The sequence below is a fragment of the Haliotis rubra genome, unplaced genomic scaffold, assembly GCF_003918875.1.
Source record: "Haliotis rubra isolate DU_JTF1 unplaced genomic scaffold, ASM391887v1 Scf579, whole genome shotgun sequence".
Lineage (NCBI taxonomy): Eukaryota > Metazoa > Mollusca > Gastropoda > Lepetellida > Haliotidae > Haliotis > Haliotis rubra.
Window position 1 is genome coordinate 532,437 of NW_025767278.1, and position 15,379 is coordinate 547,815.

Genomic DNA, 15,379 nt, shown 5'->3' on the forward strand with positions numbered 1-15,379 from the left:
GGGTCCTAATTTTCTACACGGGTACCCCACCCCTATTACCTTACCCTACCCTGATACCCGTTATGTTAGTTAGGCCTACCGACATCAAACTTGTAAGATATGGCAATATATTCTCCAGCTCGGAGGCTAAAATTTCGAGTTATTCAATGTTTTGCCAAGGCAGGCCCTGCACTCAGGAATGAAGTCCCGCCAAATATCCTGTAAATCAATGACTGTGACATATTTCATAGTGAGCTGAAGACCCTCTTGTCCAAACGACCCTATGACCTGCGCCTTTGAGCAAATTTTTGAATTATGCGCAATGCAGATATGAACTTTATATATTATTAGGAGTAGTGTAAATCTACCGCAAAGGCGCAGGAACCAAGGGTCAGTTGTGACCGACCTATAACTGAAGTACATCACAGAGTGGCCTTTAGTCGCAAACAGTCACCGTGCCTTTGCTTCGAGGAACTTTGAACACACAATAGCGTCGAGAGAATGCCTTTACCTTATAACTAGCTAGGATTTTACAAACGCATCTTCTAGCAGGGTTCAATCGTAATTTAGTCGATAAAGCTCATTACTGCACCGGTCAGACAAAACTGTTCAGCAGTTAAGTTTATGCCTTCGTTGTGGCGAGAGAGATTAACTATAGCAATATGGAGGAACTGGGTGTTCTTTGACTCATGTTTAGTTGTTTGTTTGTTTGTTGTTTAACGCCTCGCTCAAACCAATATTATCGCTATATGGCGACGGTGCGTAAATAATCGAGTCTGGACCAGATCAGGACTTTGATCAACATTATTAAAGACAAATTCTAATCGGGAATTTCACGGGTTTTCGAGTTGTATATATTGCTATATTCGGAAGTGAGTGAGTGAGTATGGTTTTACACCGTTTTTAACAATATTCCAGCAATATCACGACGGGGGACGCCAGAAAAGGGCTCCACACATTATACCCATATGGGGAATCGAACCCAGGTCATCTGCGTGACGAGCGAACGTTTTAACCACTAGGCTACCACACCGCCCCTATATTCGGTAGAGCTGGAGTGTGCACACGAAAGGAATAACAACACGTATCGGGTTTGGTAGGGAAGTAAGGTGCATGAAGAAGGGAGTCTGCGAAAGAGCGTCACATTTCTTATATACTAGGCACATAAAGAAACTGTGCATACAAAAATTTAAAATCTAAAATTATCAAACCTGTGTAGACACATAAGGATTTAAACTCAGAGATGAGTGACATGTATTCAACATGCATGCACGTTCCACGTTCCGTGACGTCAGTGGGTTCGTCCTTGAGACGTGCAATACGTTGTTGCACTTGCATTCCGGGAAAGAAAAACAGAGCAAATGAATGCCGCACAATACTGTCACTTTGGAAAGCTCAACCCCTGCCCTTGCGATCGTTCAAAAAATTAAACGGCTATTGAAACGCATAGCATGCCAAGGCTCACGTCTGCACAACGTCATGAGGCCATTGGGATGGTCCGTGGGGGGAATGTCTCAACGACAAGTGGTTGCACATTTCCACTGCCACCGGAACACCATTTCTGCACTGGTGAGACGCTACCAGAACACAAATGACGTCATCGATCGGCCACGTTCTGTAACAACGCCAAGACAGGACATATGGATAAGGGTGACCCATCTTCGCCACAGGTTTCAGACTGCAGTGATGACTGCCCGAACCATCCCAGGACTTCGCCGTATCCGCCCCAACACAGTTCGACAACGTTTACGTCATCACGGGATCAGACCACGACGTCCCGCCATACGGCCTATCTTGACACAACGTCATCGACAAGCTCGCCGAATGTGGTGCCGAAATCATGTCCGCAGACCCTTGTTTTGGTGGAGAATGTTGTTTTTACAGATGAGTCCAGGTTTAACATTTCCCACGTGGGAGAACGTTATGCACAGGGCTGTGTCTTGGAGAGGAATCGCTTTGGTGGTGGTTCCGTTATGATTTGGGGTGGAATAACAGCACGCCAAAGAACTCCTTTGGTGATTGTTCAGGGCAACTTAACTGGTGTGGGCTACAGGGATCAGGTTCTTCGACCTGTGACAATTCCTTTTCTGCAACGTCATGGCCCTGGGTTAACATTCCAACAGGACAATGCCCGCCCTCATACGGCAAGGGTTGCTATGGATTTCTTGCAACACCACAACGTTGACTTACTGCCTTGGCCTTCAAATTCACCGGATCTCTCCCCGATAGAGAATGTTTAGGACGAGATGGATCGACGTCTACGCCGCCATCCTCATCCGCCAGATAACGTCCTTGACCTTGCAACAGAACTTGAGAGAATCTGGCGTGACATCCCACAAACCTTCCTTGCACGTTTGATAGGCTCTATGCGTCGTCGATGCACTGCTGTTCTCAATGCCGATGGTGGACATACCCGTTATTGAGCTTGTGACATGGTCGTTTGACCCCTGTCCCGCTTGTGGACTCGTGACGTCATTGTGATTGACTTTTCAACTGAAATTCTCCCGACTTGTTATCGTCTCATGATCCCTCCATTAAAGTTTATATGTACCTTTGACAATGCACAGTTTCTTTATGTGGCTAGTATATGTTATTCGACCAGGGTTACAACACAAAAGTTTTACAAAATATGTGTATTCAAAAGTAGACTATCATTTCAAGTCTATGCGTTATAGTGACCAAGGTCCCGATCAACGAAGCGTTCGTAACCTGTCGTAACTCTAAGGTTATCATAGGCTTGCGAATGTCGTAGAGCACCCAGGCCAGATATCCGATGCAATATACAGTTTTGACTTGTACCATTTTTAGGTGTGTTTTATCGGGTGAACAATTGACATTGCATGGGTATGTGGGTGATGCTGACGGTGTGTCAGGATACGCACTCCTTTTTCGCGGATACCTGGCATCATCGCTGTTTAATACAGTTGAGTTACAGTTTTCTCAGAAATTATTGAGAAAATCTTTGTTTCCTAATGCTGATAATATAATTTTAAAATAGGTAAAACATTATGTAGTAAAGGTACTAGATATGGGAGGCAACTCTTGTAGGCTTAAGAATGAACCTTACTACATCAAGAGTTATCTCCCCTGATGGAGCAGATAGCTTCCTTTGTTGACATGGCAGATTTGACAACAGAAGAGAAAAGAAAACTGGCTCTTGATAACTTTGAAAGGGGCGTGACAGGGCAAGGGCAATTCTCACAAGGTACTGCAAAGACACTTTAAGTAAAATTTCTATAGTTTATACGTGCATTAGACAACTTTCTCAATTTCTTGGACTCTTCTTAGAATATGGATATCTGAGACCGTTGCATTCAAATAGTCGTCTTGAACTCGGAGTGAGTGAGTTCAGTTTAACGCCGCTTTTAGCAATATCACGGCTGGGAACACCAGAAATAGGCTTTACACATTGTACCCATGTGGGGAATCGAACCCGTGTGTTCCCACTGTCTGACGTGCTGTTTCGGATGCCTGCATGAAGGGATTCTGTACATGCTGTATAGCACAACATGGCGGTCTTGTCTTGTGGTCACCCTTGGTCTGCCAGTACGGGGGCGATCATTTGTGGTGTTGGTGGCACGGAAACGTTGCTGCAGCCTGTAGATGGTCCGAATGTTGACCTGGAAGTGATTGGCAACGGCTTGTGCAGTGTGGCCAGCTTCAAGTCTTCCTAGCGCCTGGTTCCTCTGAGCTGCGTCGCGGCATCCTGCTGACGTTGTAATGTGAATGTTTCAACCAGGTTTGGGGATGCATTTTATAGGGCTGGTCCTTGTGCACAGCACGTGCAGCATGAGTTGCATGAAAAAACATGGAGAACACCGTACCATCTCCGAGATCAGATTGCGTTTTTGAGACCATTTCCTGGGTTCCATTTTGAGTTTGGGAAGGAATGTCTTTGCTCAGGTAAAGTTGGAAATGTTGTCAAAAATATACAATCAAAACATTTAATGAGTTTGCAGTTATCCGTTTCTGCGAAGGAAAATTCCAACTGACGTTTCTTTTGCTGCTTAGTATAGTATTTTTAAGCATATACGTATAGCATAGAGGAGACTGAAATCCATTTGGAGTGATTGAATGTTCAGTCAGTATACTATAGTTACAGTGTTTTTATAATAGATTCTGGTCCAGGCAAACATGTGGTCGATAACATGAGCAATATTCAGCGGAACGGGGGCCAATAACATCCAGGTTACACCTTATAACCATCCAATCCTCATTTTGGGCGATGAAGTGGTTAAAACGTTCACTCGTCACGCTGATCTGGGTTCGATTCCCTACATGGGTATAATGTGTGAAGGATATTTCTGGTTTCCCTCCCTGGAGGTGAGGTGTGGTGAAATGGGGTTTAACGTCGTACTTAAGAATATGAACGTATGACGACGTGCATGCGTGTATATCTGTGGCTGCTTGTACTAGCCCAGACTTAAGCTTTTTTTTTTTATAGTGCTATCTCACTGAGATACCATGGCGCACTTAAGCATGAATACCCCACTGAGACACATTATAGGGACTGCGAGCCGCTCAGTCCTTGTTGCACCCATTAATGCCGAGCGCCAGGAAGGGACCAACAAGTACCATATTTTAACGTCTTTTGGTATGACGCGACCGGGGATCGAACCCGCGACCTTCCGCTTTCCTTGCGGACGCTCTAACCACTACACCACGGAGGTGGTTTCCCTCGCTGGACTGACTGACTGACTGAGTTTGGTTTTACGCCGCTTTTAGCAATATTCCAGCAACATCACGGCGGGGGACACCTGAAATGGGCTTCACTCATTGTACCCATCTGGGGATTCGAACCCGGGTCTTCGGCGTGACGAGCCAACGCTTTAACCACTAGACTACCCCACCGCCCCTTCCCTCGCTGGAATATTGCTTATATCGTTAAACTGTACTCACTTTAAACTGCTGTTCTGACAAACATGGGGGGCCAGTTCTACCCTAATATTTCACAGGTTAAGTTGTTTCGTCAAACTGCACAATTATGTTAATAACAATAATATTCTTGACACCAATGAGTTGAAGCTGTAGGCCTGTGACAGCACCAGATGGCTACTGCGGTTTGTGATCACGATGAACTCCAGCAAATAGATCATGTTGTTCGGCAATTAGGCTGATTAACCTGTCACTCCGTGCAGGGAATGTATCACGGCTAGGCAGACCTGACACCTCGCGCGGTATTGCATGTGCAGGGCTCTTGGATACCCTTAAACTGGCAAGTATTTTGATTGCACAGGTCACCTAGTCCGAGATAACTCACTTGTTTCAATTTATTAGATTAATGTCAAGGTGACCCGTCGATAAACGAAACATATTTGATACCATATACTTAATTACAACATCATGCAACGTAAGGGGCGGTGATTTAATTAGAGGTTTATGATGCTCTGAAGTACAGAAAATAATAACATTTTTTAATGTTCCTTTATTGTTCCTGTACTGTTTTAATGCCCGTTTCTACCGGGAATCCGGGGTTAGAATTCAGGTTAGCAACCCATGCTTGTCGTAAGAGGCGACTAACGGGATCGGGTGGTCAGGCTCGCTGACTTGGTTGACACATGTCATCGGTTCCCAATTGTGTAGATCGATTCTCATGATGTTGATCGCTGGATTGTCTGGTCCAGACTCGATTATTTACAGGCCGCCACCATATAGCTGGAATATTGCTGAGTGCGGCGTTAAACAACAACCACACTGTTTCTGCTAAAATCCATCAAATATTATTAGAATTTAGACTTTCGTGAAGGACATTTTTGTTTGTTGTTTAAAGGCGCACTCCACTATATGGTGAGGTGAGGTGAAATTGGGATTAACGTCGTACTTGAGAATATTTCGCTCATATGACGATGTGCATGCGTGTGTATGTGTCTGTGCGGCTGCTTTAGTCTCTCGTACAGACCCTGAAGCAAATATATCCAAGAAAGCCAACACAAGTCTAGAAAATGTGGCAAGTCTAGATTTCCTCTGAAAATGAAGAAAGTCTCAGGGCTCCTTTTCATTATATATTTATTTTTATACTATGAACTTTTTTCAGTAAAATATGTTCATTTCAGAGCCTAGTTGTTAGTCTACGGCTGCTTGTACTAGCCCAGATTTAAGCTGGTTTTATAGTGCTAGCCCACTGAGATACCATGCCGCAGTGAAGCATGAATACCCCACTCAGACACATTATACTGACTCCGAGCCGACCAGTCCTTGTTGTACCCATTAATGCCGAGCGCCAAGCAGGGACCAACAAGTACCATATTTTAACGTCTTTTGGTATGACGCGGTCGGGGATCGAACCCGCGACCTTCCGCTCTCCCGCTCCACTATATGACGGCGGTCTGAAAACAACCTAGTCTGGACTAGACAATCCAGTGATTGTCAGTCATCAAGAGTTTCGGAATACAAAATTGGGGTACGGTGACATGTATCAACCCAGACTGCGAGCCACTCCAGTGACTGATATCACGAGCATATATCAACGCAACTGGAATTGGATATCACGCTACTATCAAGTTAGCGAGCCTCTCCTTATCATTTTTATAGTTTATTTAGTCACCGATTACGACAAGCAAAGATTGTTCCTCAGGGTCAATGATTACCCTGAATTCCTGCAAACTGCAAACCTTTTATGCACATGAATTGCACGAGGATCATGCGTCAAATTGCTGAAAAGCATGTGCAAATATCGTGCATGTGAACAGCTGCGTTTTGGTGTAAAGTTTTGTTCAAAATTCGCCATTTTTCACTGTTTTTTATCATTTATTGAACTCATGACAATACTCTTTCCGAGATTACGAATTTGTTTTACAATACATCAGTTCATGTGTAAACAGTACCTTTAAACAGTATGGGATATTTTGCAAAATCTAGTTTAGAACAGTTGCCTGAAGTAGGTGGCTTTATTTACACTAGTTAGTCTAAACTTTTGATGGGAAGTATATTTATAAAAAAATAACTGGGTAGGGAGAGAGGGTTCTTTTATTTCAAATTATATTCTCTTTAGTTTTCAAATCCATGTAAGCCATCTTGATGCCAATGTACCGCGTTACTTGCTTTGGCAACGTCACCTCCAACTCGGGGTGTATAATCGGAATCCAAAAAAGAAATTTTAATTTCTTAACAGTGCTTGAAATGTATGTAGAGATATGGTCGGGTTGAGAGTGCGGGGGGATGGGGATGGTGGGGCATGTGTTTGGAGCGGACGTGTTATAAAGAGCGACAACTTTTTTCAACAAACCGATTGTAAAACAATATATCGTGCACACAAGTATCTTGATTGGCACTCCGTCTCCACTGGCAACAAGTGTAAACAAGGTGCGCATTACCAAACAGGTGCTCATCATATCTGACGGGTACATCTACCCGTATCACCCACCGGTCACACGCTGCACGAACCAGCGGTTATATTCTTTCTACCATGTTGATATAATCACAATACCTCCCAGGATTATCAACGTGGGCTGTCGAGACTGCCAAGCGAGTCCTACAAGAGGCCAAGCCACTTTGAATTATTGAACCCCAGCCATTTACAAAATGAATGTGGGTTTTATATGAAGATCACCTTACATTTGAATACAAAATGTTGTGTCATTAATTGAATCGATGTGAATGCGTCATTAGATGTCAAAGTTGTGTGCACGTCAATCAGAATATATTTGTATTATGAGCAGATGTCCACGAAGCTGAGTATTAGGTTTCCCAAGGCAAACGTATGGAACAGTATAGTTTCATAGAGTGTTCTATGCACAAGCTTTATTGAGATACGTCGGTGAGTGGGCGAACGAGTGGGTTGGGGACAATGTCCAATTTAAATAGAAAAATTGTGAGTGGGCATGGCCTTACGCCGTTTTAGCAAATTGAATATTCCAGCAATATCACCAGAAATGGGCTTCACACATTGTAACCATGAGGGGAATCGAACCAGTCTTCGGCGTGACGAGCGGACGCTTTAACCACTAGGCTACCCTATCGCCCCCCCTAGTCTATGTTGTGTCAGTTACTGTACGGTTGTGTTAAGAAAGAATGAACAAGATCCTTCTCCAAGTCTGCGTTGTATCAGTTATGGTACGGTTGTGTTAAGAAAGAATGTAAAGAGGCTTCACCAAGTCTATGTTGTGTCAGTTACTGTACGGTTGTGTTACGAAATGATGTACAAAAGACTTCACTAAGTCTACGTTGTCTCAGTTGCGGTACAGCGGAAGGTCGCGGGTTCGATCCCCGGTCGCGTCATGCCAAAAGACGTTAAAATATGGTACTTGTTGTCCCTGCCTGGCGCTCGGCATTAATGGGTACAACAAGGACTGGTCGGCTCGGAGTCAGTATACTGTGTCTGAGTGGGGTATTCATGCTTCACTGCGGCATGGCATCTCAGTGGGCTAGCACTATAAAACCGGCTTGTCTGGGCTTTTACAAGCAGCATATACATACACACGCATACCTTTCGTCATATGAGCGAAATATTCTCAAGTACGACGTTAAACCCCATTTCACCTCACCTCACCTTAGTTACGGTACAGTTGTGTGAGCAACGAATGAACAACAGGCTTCACCAAGTCTATCCTATACCTGAATATACCTGAAAGAAAGCGAAATTACAAAAAAAAAAAGTCTATCCTGTCTTAGGTACGGCCTGGGTGTGTTAAGAAAGAATGTACCAGAGAATTCAACAAGGCTGTGGTTAGCTGAGATATTAGGTCGATTACGTCACCATAGAATTACAAGGGACTTCTTTGTGTTAGTCTCAGTTAACAAAACACCATAAAGAGACTTGACCAAGTCTATGATTGTTTCAGTCACGGGTTCGGGTACGCTGACACTGTTATCAGCCGACCACGAATCTTATGTTTCTCTCTACGCCTACCTTCCTCGCAAGACACTACAGCCCCCGTCTGTTATCTCTGTAGTTAGCGTTCCGAGCGATTAATTACCAATCAATAACAACGGAATGAATACAATGAATTATATCGATATATCGATCTCTCATACAACTGATTGGTGCCTCGACTGTTTAAAGATAATTCTCCAAGGGGATTTTTATACATGAGGGATAAGCTTTAAACAGCAAACCTTTGCCCCAGTGATCTGAAAAGCCAGCAGTGTGAGTATATACTAATCTAGTACTGCTCTGTGTTCGACGAGAGGACTCAATACACTCGCCCTGACTGAAAACGACTGCCATGGAAAATATCAGACACCAAGAAAAAGTTGAATGATTAATGGCGGTGGTTATCGGAAAGTAATTTGACGAACCAAGTCAGAGTGAAGTATCCGCCCATGTTCGGGATCCCTGTAAAGGATTAACGCAATTTGGAAGTGTGAAAGGTGTTTGTTTTGGACATTATCGGAAGATAATTGATCAACGTGCTGCACGTGCAGTCACGTGGGATGTAGCTAGGAGACCCCTGGATGCCAGTATTTACAGGTGACTGAATCAGGTAGGCAGCTTTCTGATTAGCACCACAGACAATACCATTGTGATAATTTGTAATCATTCTGATGATGTTGACACGTGGTAACATTATTGGCTTTAATGTTACTCTTGTCTGTCAGTAATTTGTGATTTTGTATCGTTTATTGATATGTTCTAATTGTTTTGTTGTTTAACAACTGGTTTAACATGTCATGGTGACTTTTTTTGTTTCAGTCATTATTTCAAGTTGTTACTGTTTATAATTTCACTAAATTATTTTCAGAAATTTTCCTTTCCCAACGGATTTACACTAACGGTTTCACACCCATGGACATATTAATGGCGGCTCTACCCCTGGCAGGATAGGAAGAGTGTGCCTTGTAGACAGGAATATACTTGCTTTCGCGGAAAGCTCAGGTAGTCTTTCTTCTTAAGATAAACGAGATTTATTTAATTATTGAAAGAATGTTTAAAAAGTTACAATTTAATTTATATTTTGGCTAAATGTCTAATAGTTTTGAGGCTATTAATCTATGTATGTTTACACAATTCGGACATACACACTGAACACATACACTGACATTCATTCAACTTATTTTTAAACTATACGTGTTTTTTGTATTTTACAGTTTGTGTGATTACTCTTTTATTGTTTGACACTGCATTCGTCTAGGCGTTCTGTGAATAACTGAATCTGGACCAGTCAGTCTAGTGATTGACATCATGAGCATCGCTAGTCGACAAGTATGGGTTGCTGAAGATAAATTCTAACCCGGGTTTTCAATGGTCTCTTTTGTTCAGAGTCATTCATGAGTACACAGTATGACATATTTTCATCGTCGCCTATCAAAAACCAATCATCTATATTTGTGAAATGTTGCTTCTCAATTTCAGGCAAGAGCCAGTCTAAAATCTCTCAATATGCCGACCTTGTCGTCTCCATGGTACCAACATAGACCTCAAGTGGGAGGGTCCCTAACTCCTCCTCCCCCTCCACAGCCAAAGAAACTTGTCCCTCTGAGTGATGAGGAACTGGATGCCATCAACAAACGGATGTGTCGTCCCACAGAGGCATCCAAAGCTCGCCAGGCGCTCTTCTGGAAGATGGACGGTTTCATGGATAGAGGGCGCTGTGCTTGGACCAAGATGGCGATGTTCAGAGACGTTAAGAAGGCGATGTGGACAAACGGAGGAACGATCAAGAATACTTGCTCAATACGGCCCACATCAGTGTCAGTGTCAAGGTCAACAATATGTCGTCTGCCTCAGTCGTCTGCTGTATCCCAATACCGACCATATACATCTACGTATAGATACTAAACTGTGGGAGAATTCAAGTCAATTACACGTCATCTTCAATTCTGGTTGAAGTGACTGTATCTTGTTTCAACAAGATTGGAACCCGTCCTCTGATTAATTTCGTGATACACCATAAACACACAAGGTTTGTGTGTCTGGTCGGTGTGGATCTTCACATTTTCGTCCCAGAGGACCTGCGTATTACAATTACCACTGAGGCCGATGATCACAGCTCTCCAAACACCAACGTCCACGTCTGTAATTAAACAACGTTGTCCCGACGCTACAGTGTGTGATATGGAGTGATATTCTGAAGGATGATCTCATCTGAACATTAATTCCCTCTAGGTAATTAGTGAGGAATACGAAACACAGTCACCTTGTGTTCCCTGGCAACAGATCCTTCAAATGAGAGATGATTATAGGAACATCGGCGAATTCATAGTTGTGACATTGTTTGGTCTCATTCAGTATTAATTTCACACCAAGAAAACTATCTAATGCAGTGATCACACGTGCCTAAGAACTAGTATATATGTGTCGTAATATAAGACGACAGTTTTGTCCGAAGTATGTTCTTGAATATTCTGTTTTGGAGGGTGTTCTCAAAGGTGGGAAGTCATAGTTTGCCAACATTCCAGTAAGCCTGCCTATCGGTTTGCCATTACCATTTTATAACCTATAAACACTAGCATTATTTGATGGCTCATCCTATAGGGCGGTGGTTAAAGCGTTCGCTTGTCGCGATTTTAATTACCCACTTGGGTACAATGTATAAAGCCCATATTTAGTGCCCCCCGTCGTGATATTGCTGGAATAGTGCTAAAAGCTGCGTAAAACTAAACTCACTCACTCACTTTCCGATAAGTGTCTTCACGAATATTTTAGCGTGCAAAATTCATATGATCGCGGGTTCGAATCCAGGACTGGCGAATACTGATTTTTTGTTGTTGTTGTACCATATCCTTGTTGGTGGGGAAAAGTCTATGACCAGCATCGCTTGTGATATTGAAACTGTGATGTAACTGGAATGCCATTCAGATGGCTTTTAAAACATGTGTCTAATTCTCGGTATCATCTCCCTATCAAGTATGTCTAATTGCCAGTATCGTCTCCTTGAAATAATAATCTATTTATATAGCGCTGAGAGTATTTTGTGGTACTAATACCCAATTACAGTGTTTTGCAAAATGAATCCGGTTTTGTGTGAAATTTCAGAAGACCTATTCTTACTTAGTATTATTTCCTTTTCAGTTTCTTTGACAAGGTTTTACTTGCTAATCCCGGGTGTGAAATTCGCACCTAACATAACACCGGTTGGACTGGACATGCTTATCCCTTTTGCAAACGGGTGCGGTGGGGTAGTCTAGTGGTTAATGCGTTTGCGCGTCACGCCGAAGACCGGGTTCGATTCCCCACATGGGTACAATGTGTGAAGCCTATTTCTGGTGTCCCCCGCCGTGATATTGCTGGAATATTGCTAAAAGCGGCATAAAACTAAACTCACTCACTCGCTTTTGCGAACGCATGTTGTGATTAATTCATATATGATTTTACCTTCCTCCAAGTAAGACATGTTTCGTTGGGTTTAGCGGCTAGTCATTTTCTAGGGTAGATATTGTATATTGTAGAGTGCCACATGATTTGCCTGCCAAATAGAAACAATATGTATTTTTGACTACGACTTTTTAAACTAGGACGTACAGCCTAGCTTATTGTGTTATACTCTTCGTCATACATGCAAATGTGATATATATAATCTAGAGTTATGATGTCATGAGCCAGAAGTATTTTAGAAACAAACCACTATCTTTAAGCACCCAATGATTAAGCTAAATCAGGTGTAATATTCATTCATAAACGCTTTTATAAACGGTTAAAACGGTACCTTGAATGTGATAGGGTTTTCATTTAAAGTGTGCAATGCTTCTAATTTAAAGGTATTAATATCTGTGAATGGACATATTTAGAAATCTTTGACGTCAGTGAGTTTAGTTATAGCTTTCTATATAATAGATATTTTCTAGTGGGAATGACAACATCCAATCTCTTTCCTATACATGTTTACCAAGCATCATGTTCACTCTGACATTTAACACAAGCTAACACGCATCTATCAACGACGTGTCTACAGATACAGGGGTACTGCATATGTAGACTACATTTAGGCTGTGGGACGAACGCTGGACTGGCCACGGTCTTTTGACACGTGTCTGATTAAATCAGTCAAATATTTGAATAAATCAGAAGTGACACATGATTTCCTGTCAAGAATAGGCTTTTTGGCCTAATATGTCCTGTCAAACACACTTGAAACTGAATGTTCTGTCAGGTATATTTGACACTGGATGCTCTGTCAGGTATATTTGACACAGTATGTTCTGTCAAGTATATATGAAACGAAATGTTCTGTCAAGCATATTTGACACAAAATGTTCTGGCAAGTATATTTAACACAATATGTTCTGTTAAGTATATTTGACACAAAATATTCTGGTAGGTATATATGAAACGAAATGTTCTGTCAAGCACATTTGACACAAAATGTTCTGTCAAGTATATTTGACACACAATGTCGTGGCAAGTACATTTGACCCAAATGTCCTGTCAAGTATATGTGACCCAAATGTCCTGCCAAGTATGCTTGACACTGGAAGTTCTGTCAAGAATATTTGCCCTAAGATGTCCTGGCAAGTATATTTGACACAATATGTTCTGTCAAGTATGTTTGACACAAAATGTTCTGTCAAGTATGTTTGACACATAATGTTCTGTCAAGTATGTTTGACACAATGTTCTGTCAAGTATGTTTGACACGGTGTATACTGTCTGGGCGGAGATTCCTGTCCTTAGCTTTTAGTCAGAGTCAGCTTCTTGCCACAACCCCACAAGGCCATACACCCAGAGCTTGTGATAGGACGGAGTGAGCCATTTCATTCGAAGCGCTCGTTAAATCCTCGCCATCAGTGACGGTATGGAACAGCAACGGCCCCTGTGTCCGGGGTACGGTCATTGTGGCATCTAGTTTTGCTCAGATGTAAGTGACCTTAATTACGATGTTTTCTTGCGTTATTTCTCAAATGAATCCTATTACTCATCTGAAGGAAATATACACTGATATTGAGCTCCGAGTAGTAAAATTAGGCTGTGTGTATTTTGACATATGCACTATAATATTTTGCAATTTGTTTGCGTGACTGTCCACATGTAAATTACTCTACAAAAATTCAGTCCAAAATCTGATTATATTTACTGTTTTTACTATTTGAGTACTTTGTAAAATTATGATGACATCGTTGCTTTCGTTTTGTGCGATACTCAGCTTGCTTTGAAACAACTGTTTCTTTGTGGATTTAAGTGCTCATTGTTAACAAGAAGTGAATATTATCATTACCATTTTCAATTTTGTTTAAAACATGTAAAGAAATATTACAAAATAATAATGTTATTTTGTATCTATATCTAATCACACTGGCTATGGTTTGGTGTTATTTAGACATTGTCTTAACTTGAATTAGAAACCGTTTTCATGTTGTATTTATTCGCAAGGTTTACAATAATTATTTCTTATCTTAAAATATGTGTAATATGTGCCATTCTTATACTATACCCAGTGGTGTATGAGACAATCTCAGTGTGGTAACATACACTGACAAGAGAACATGTTCCCGGAGTCACCAATACGCCTAGGTCATGAATGAGAGACTTACAAGTGCCCTGTATATGACTGCTGAATGGTGTTTGTAATAATCGCTTGTAATGTGCAATGCCATTAAAATGCTATTAAAATGCCATTAAAATACTGAAGACAGAATTCAGATTTTTCATTTTAAGGATTTCATAACATGAAATGTGTCTTGTATTCATGCATGACATATTCAGATGCCGTAGAGTGTTGGAAACATCGAATCCCTTTTTCACCTGTTTCATAAATAATGCAGTTGGTCATTATAATGAATGTCGGATGCAATAAGATGTTTTTGTATGACCTTTCTTCCAGTGTTTATCTGCAAACATTGTACGAAGCCAGGTTTAGTTGTCTACTCCGTTATGTTTGTTTGTTTGTTGTTCAACGCCGCACTCAATGACTTCATGACCCAAGGTAATGCCAGTCAACCCAAGTGATGGTCGCTTTAGTTTGTGTCAGGGATCCATGACCCAAGGTAATACCAGTCAACCCAAGTGATGGTCGCTTTAGTTTGTGTCAGGGATCCATGACCCAAGGTAATACCAGTCAACCCAAGTGATGGTCGCTTTAGTCTGTGTCAGGGATCCATGACCCAAGGTAATGCCAGTCAACCCAAGTGATGGTCGCTTTAGTCTGTGTCAGGGATCCATGACCCAAGGTAATGCCAGTCAACCCAAGTGATGGTCGCTTTAGTTTGTGTCAGGGATCCATGACCCAAGGTAATGACCAGTCAACCCAAGTGGTGGTCGCTTTAGTTTGTTTCAGGGATCCATGACCCAAGGTAATACCAGTCAACTCAAGTGATGGTAGCTTTTAGTCTGTGTCAGGGATCCATGACCCAAGGTAATGCCAGTCAACCCAAGTGGTGATAGCTTTAGTCTGTGTCAGGGGATCCATGACCCAAGGTAATGATAGTCAACTCAAGTGGTGATAGCTTTAGTTTGTGTCAGGGATCCATGACCCAAGGTAATGATAGTCAACTCAAGTGGTGATAGCTTTTATCTGTGTCAGGGATC